This window comes from Aegilops tauschii, chromosome 3 (assembly GCF_002575655.3).
Source record: "Aegilops tauschii subsp. strangulata cultivar AL8/78 chromosome 3, Aet v6.0, whole genome shotgun sequence".
In the NCBI taxonomy this organism is placed as follows: domain Eukaryota; kingdom Viridiplantae; phylum Streptophyta; class Magnoliopsida; order Poales; family Poaceae; genus Aegilops; species Aegilops tauschii.
Window position 1 is genome coordinate 39,288,144 of NC_053037.3, and position 6,106 is coordinate 39,294,249.

The following is a 6,106-nucleotide window of genomic DNA, read 5'->3' on the forward strand; positions in this document are numbered from 1 at the left end:
CTGCTCTGCATCTTCCTCTTCTGCCGTTCCTTCAGTTACTTGTCCAACACCCGAACGTGCTGGTATTGGGATTCCTCGGCTAACCAAATAATCAGCGTAGTTGCATTCCCCCACATCAGCAACTTCCGAGAAATACAAATCACACGAATCTTCCCTTTTCTGCACGAATCAAATTGGAAGATCATCAACCAAACTATTAAAAAATCAGCAACTAAAAGCAGCAGAACAACACTTAAACATATTATTACCCCATGATTCGGGCATTTGTAGAAGACTCGGCCAGGGTTGCGGATTGTGGTTGAGACGCGACGGATGACTCTGCGTGATTTGCAGCAGTGGCCACTACTAGGAAAAGGGCTATAGATGGAATGGCCACTAATGGCGCACCAGACATGTGGTGCGCCATTGCTATATAGCAATGGCACACCGTGTGCTGGTGCGCCATTAGTGTGAAAGACACTAATGGCGCACCAGACAAACGGTGCGCCATTAGTAACAAATTTTATTTTTTTTGTTTTGCCAGACATACTAATGGCGCACTAGGACATAGTGCGCCATTACTAGTTGTAACTAGTAATGGCGCACCAGCAACATAGTGCGCCACTAAAATATTTTTTTTATTTTTTTACTTTTTTGCAAAACTACTAATGGCGCACCTGGTGCAGTGCGCCATTACTAGTTTAAGCTAGTAATGGCGCACTGCTCCCCGTGCGCCATTAGTGTATATTTCCTGGACACTTGATCTCGATCCCCCTCCATCTCGATCGCTATCCCACCTCGCCAGATCCGGCCCCCCTCGCCGCCGAGCACCCCCCGCACCCTCTACCCCGCTCCACCGGGCGCCGTCGCCGACCCCCCGCACCCTCCCCCGCTCCACCGCCGCCGACGACCCACCGCACCCTTCCCTGCTCCACCGCCGCCGCCGACGACCCACCGCACCCTCCCCCGCTCCACCGCCGCCGACGACCCACCGCACCCTAGCTCCCCTGCTCCACCGCCGCCGATGACCCACCGCACCCTCCCCGGCCCGCTCCACCGCCGCCGACGACCCCCTGCACCCTCTCCGGCCTGCTCCACCGTCACAAATGAATGCTATAGCTAATTCCTCCCTCTCCCTCGCCAGTTCCCCTTCGTCCCTCTCCCCCGCGCCAGTTCCTCTCCGTCCGCTCCCAATCCGCGCCCCCGCCGCCTCCCTCTCCCCATCCTCCCCTCCGACCCCACCCCACTCTCGCCGGAGCAGCGCCGCAGGGCCGACACCAACCTCGCCCTCGCCCGCGCGCGCCGCAACCTCCGCCTCGCATTCAACAGCTACACATTCTACACCGAGGACAAGGACATGAAGAGCGATGGTTATCAGAACTCCGGGGTAACGATGGAATCCTACACCGGTAACGACAAGGACAGAGCACCCCCCGCAACCCCCGACGACCCACCGCACCCTCCCCCGCTCCACCGCCGCCGAGCACCCCCCGCACCCTGTTTTTATAAAAATTATTACTGTTTTTATAAAAATATATTACTGTTATGATTTAAACAAGTTTCAAATATTTAAACACAAATAAATATCAAACAGCATTTTAAATGCATTTTTTATAAAAATTATTACTGTTTTTATAAAAAAATATTACTGTTATGATTTAAACAAGTTTGAACATATTTAAACACAAATAAATATCAAACAGCATTTTAAATGCATAAAAAAAATCGGGGAGCCTGGGAATCGAACCCAGGACCTCCTAGTGTGTGTGCTGCGTGCTGACCAGTCGGGCTAGGGGGCGTGTTCTGATGGAGATAGGGTTAGGTGGGATATAACCTGACCAGTCGGGCTAGTAAGTAAAACAAAATTCTAATGGCGCACTAGGGGGAGGTGCACCATTAGAATCGACGTACTTATGGCGCACCAGGGGGAGGTGCGCCATTAGAATTTTTATACTTGTTCCCCTCGCACTGTCGCCTCCCTCCCTCCCTCGCTCGCCAGATCCCCCACTTCTCGACCCCAACCGTACGCCGCCGCCCCCTTGCTCCGCCCCCTCCGTCCGCCACGCCTGCACGTCGTCCGCCGCTGTGGTCTTGCGCTGCCTTGACGCCGCCGCCCCGACCCCCGCTGGACTCCACCCCCGCCCCAGCACGTACGTCCCCTCCCTCCCTTCCCCCATCCCCCTAGCTTCTCCTCCTCCTCCTCTCACCACCCGTGCCTTCTTCTGCTCGAAAGGTCAAGAAGGCGGCCAAGGACGCCGATGACATCACGGGCCCCTTCCTCCGGATCACCGCCCGCAGCCTCCTCGACGCCGGCGTCCACCGGAGCACCACGACCGCGTCTGCGACCTTGTCTCTGCTCCGCCGCCGTCTACGACCTCGTCTGCGACCGCGTCCATCAAGGTGAGTTCTTCCATGGATCACTTCCAGGCCGTCGGTGCCATCCTGTTAATCAAGAGTGCTACTCCATCTAACTGTCATGAGGGATTATGGTGAATTTGCAATGCAATGCCAGTACTACACCTGATGATTTGCAATGCCAGTGTGAATTTGCAGTGCAAAAAAATTGCCAGGTCTGCACAATTGTTGTTCTAGTTACTTTCAAAACAAGGAGAGCTTTGATGTTGACTAGCATGCTGATAAATTATGAGAAATTAAAGTTTCTCAGATATGCCAGCAAGAAAATTCCTGTTGTTAAATTCACTAAAAATTCAGTTAATTTGGCTTTACTGAAAACCTTACTGAAACTAAATTCAGTTAGCTGGGTCATCTTCCACTTGAGAGGCTGGAATGATATCAGTGGCAATTATTTCCTATGATATGATGTAGCAGTAGTAGTAGTATATTGTGCTTAGGGCATGAATCAAATGCAGCAGTAGTAGTAGTATTTTGTGATGAGGTTGGAGATTATGACCCCCAAACTAAATCTCCTAGGACCACAAATCATACCATCTCATCCATATAAGAAGCTTGAACAGCACCTTAACAATGAGGCACTACTAATTGGGCTGCTGTTTCCTCCCCAAAAGAAGGCATCTGTGTGTTGCTTCTCAACCCTGGTGCCTTGCAGGTGAGATCACCTGCTTTACAGCTTTCTCTTGCTGCATAGGAAAGGTATTTTGCAGTGCTCAAGCAAAGTGAGGATAGTTTTTGCACAACAGCTGAATGTAACTGAATTTTTGAACACATGAATTGTAGATAGTTTCAGTTAACTAAGATTGGCAAAATATCTTGTTTCAAATATAGCCTATGCATGTCTTGTTTTCTGGTTATGGATATTGTATAGTACTGCATATCTTGTTTTTTTGTAATATAATGCTTACCAAAGGTTTCAATATTTTGCTGTTACCATTGTTCTTTGAGCATAATTCTTTTTCATTTCCTACTATCCTTATTCTAATTCTCTTAAATTTTGAAGCTGGAAATAAACTGCCAAAACTGAAAGAAATTGGAGTCTTGAAGAGATGCTAGTGCTGAATTTTAGTAGTAGACTAAAATAAATTTTAGAATGACTGAATGTATGCAGCCTGCAGTAGTGTAGCTGTACCAAAATCACATATGCCCTAATGTATGCAGTCATGTTTTTATGCCATTCTGACTTGTCCACTAGGACTTCTCTCCTGTGATGTCTGTTTTGTTTCTGCAAAAACCCATTCAGTAGTGTGGGACTGTGGATCATTAGCAAGGAAACCCTGCTTTAGTTCAGACTTCAGAGATATTTGCCTTTGCTTCAATAGGTAGTTTGCTCACAGTCTAAGTTGAGCTGATTTTGTTGGGTGACCTATTAGATCTGGAATGGAAGCTCACATAAGTTGAGCTGCTTTTTGTCCATATGAAAGCAGAGGACCATATGGTCTGTGGCCTTTTCATCCATATGAAAGTAGAGGCACATTGTGGTGCTAGTTTGCTGGGTTTTGTCTCCGACCATCGTGTCGTGATGATTTTGCAGGTACCCCGAGAGGCCCTTGAGTTTGCCGGAATGTCGATTAACTTCCGTTCCGGCAAATTCGGGTACTCCATTTGTCCTATTTTCAGCAAAGGTCATGCTGAAATTTTCCGTGAATTTTAGCATGACTTTGCTAAAAATAGAACATATGGGGCACTTCCGACTAATGCATGGGCCGGGGTATCTTAGTACTTAATTAAGTAGGATCAACTGCCTCTTGTGTTATACATATAGAAGTGTGATATCTACTCATAGTTATTACTAATGTTAGTTGCTCGTCATCGATAAACCCTAATCTGGTAGGATGACCTACTAAAAAAGCCCATACCACATATTCTATTTGGATGGCCCTGCTAACCCTTGACCATAAATACTTGAGATGGATGTAGCAGGCTTAAAGAAAGAAATGTTTTTAGGCCAACTCCACTGGACCATCTCCATTCACCAATTGCTCAAACCAGTTCGAAGGGCGTGTTTTCACCACACTGTGGATTATCTTATTGGACCCAACAGAGATGATGTAGTTTTGAATTATGAACATAGGAAATGTCATCATCGGACGACGAAAGTCTCCCGGGGGAGTGCGACTGGTGCCACGACGGTCGAGGTCTGTGCGACAGGCCTCACCTGGACGATGATCGGCGCTTCAGCATTAAGCTCGAGGAGACCTTCGAAGTTGAAACGGTACGCAACGACGACAAGTGTTTTTTTTCATAATTAAGCATGACTTCAACTATTTCAACGTGTAATTTCATCTTTTACAATTCGAGTATAGTTTATCCCATGCCATGCAAGACGCTATGTCTTGGAGATGATGGATTTTGAAGATCATGAAAATTTTGAAACGAAGAAAATTCACCTAAGGACACATCATGATGTGGATTTTGAAGAAAATCTGTATAATGCTGAGAGCGTAACCCATTTTGGTTGCAAAAATTGGGAAGCATTTTGCAAGATGTATGGTTTTGATGAGGGTATGCTTGTCACCATGGATCTTGGTGATCCTGGCATCGACCAAGACATTATGGACATTTGGGTCCTTGTTGATACGCCTCCAGTTCTACCGCTATGTGAGTTTCTCAAACATAGTTAATTATTAACTAATCTATATTGTTTATTTCAAAATAGTTGACAACTTATTTCCATTGACAGCTTATTTTGATTGTTCAAAAAATGTGCGGAAAATGGTAGACAAAACCCACTACACCGATGGCTCCGAGTTAACTTATCAGGAGAAAAATCATCTGGTCGGATTTTGTACTGATCTTGAGAATTACAATATCTACAATCAAACTCCTCAACATTATGGTCAATACGTGCCACTAGTGCACGTGTTGAACTACGGTAACTACCATGGAGATACCCTGGTAAGATTTTGTACTATTACGACATCCGTGCATCTTTTGCATACTTCTAAAACTAGTACATCATTGCTAACTATGAAGTTATTACTATGTTTTTCAACAGAGAATCCCAGAGGATTGTGTGCCTCATTTGATGTATCAGAATGGCAGCCTTCAAGTTTTGAACTTATATCCAGGTCATCCTACAAATCTCAACTGTCCATACCGGATTTCTAGAAGAAGTGGAGACATGCTAATCAGAGAATGGAAAAATGTATGGACAGTCGTAAGGAGGTTCTTGGAAGCAAAAGGAAGCGCCGCACAAGAATTGGAGACAGGATGATCTCCATTCTCCATAATGGAGAGTCAGGGTCTATATTGTTTTATGCTATTTTACCTTAAATAGGGTATTTTAGGTCCAGCCTAATACTGATGATCATGTGCTAAGAACAATTAAGTAGGGTTGGTTCGATGACTATCAGGATGATGATCGTATGACTTGTTATTAATAACGAGTAGAAGTTGTATGATGATGATTAGTAGGACTTGTTAGGATTAGTATTAATTTCGACAAACTCGCTACTCGCGGTCTCGAGACTTGTAATGTTCTATCTTTGTTCGGTCTTTTGATTTCGGAGACTAATATGATGAATTGTATTCGGAGACTAATCTTCTATTGTATTCGATGAATCTGCTGTTGCTGTGTGGTGCTGTTTATATTCTGTCCAATAATATATTTTGTAATCTGTGCAAATATCAGAAAAGAAAAAAAATCCCTAATATACATACTAATGGTGCATGACCCAGACGTGCGCCATTAGTATGCCAAAGGATACTAATG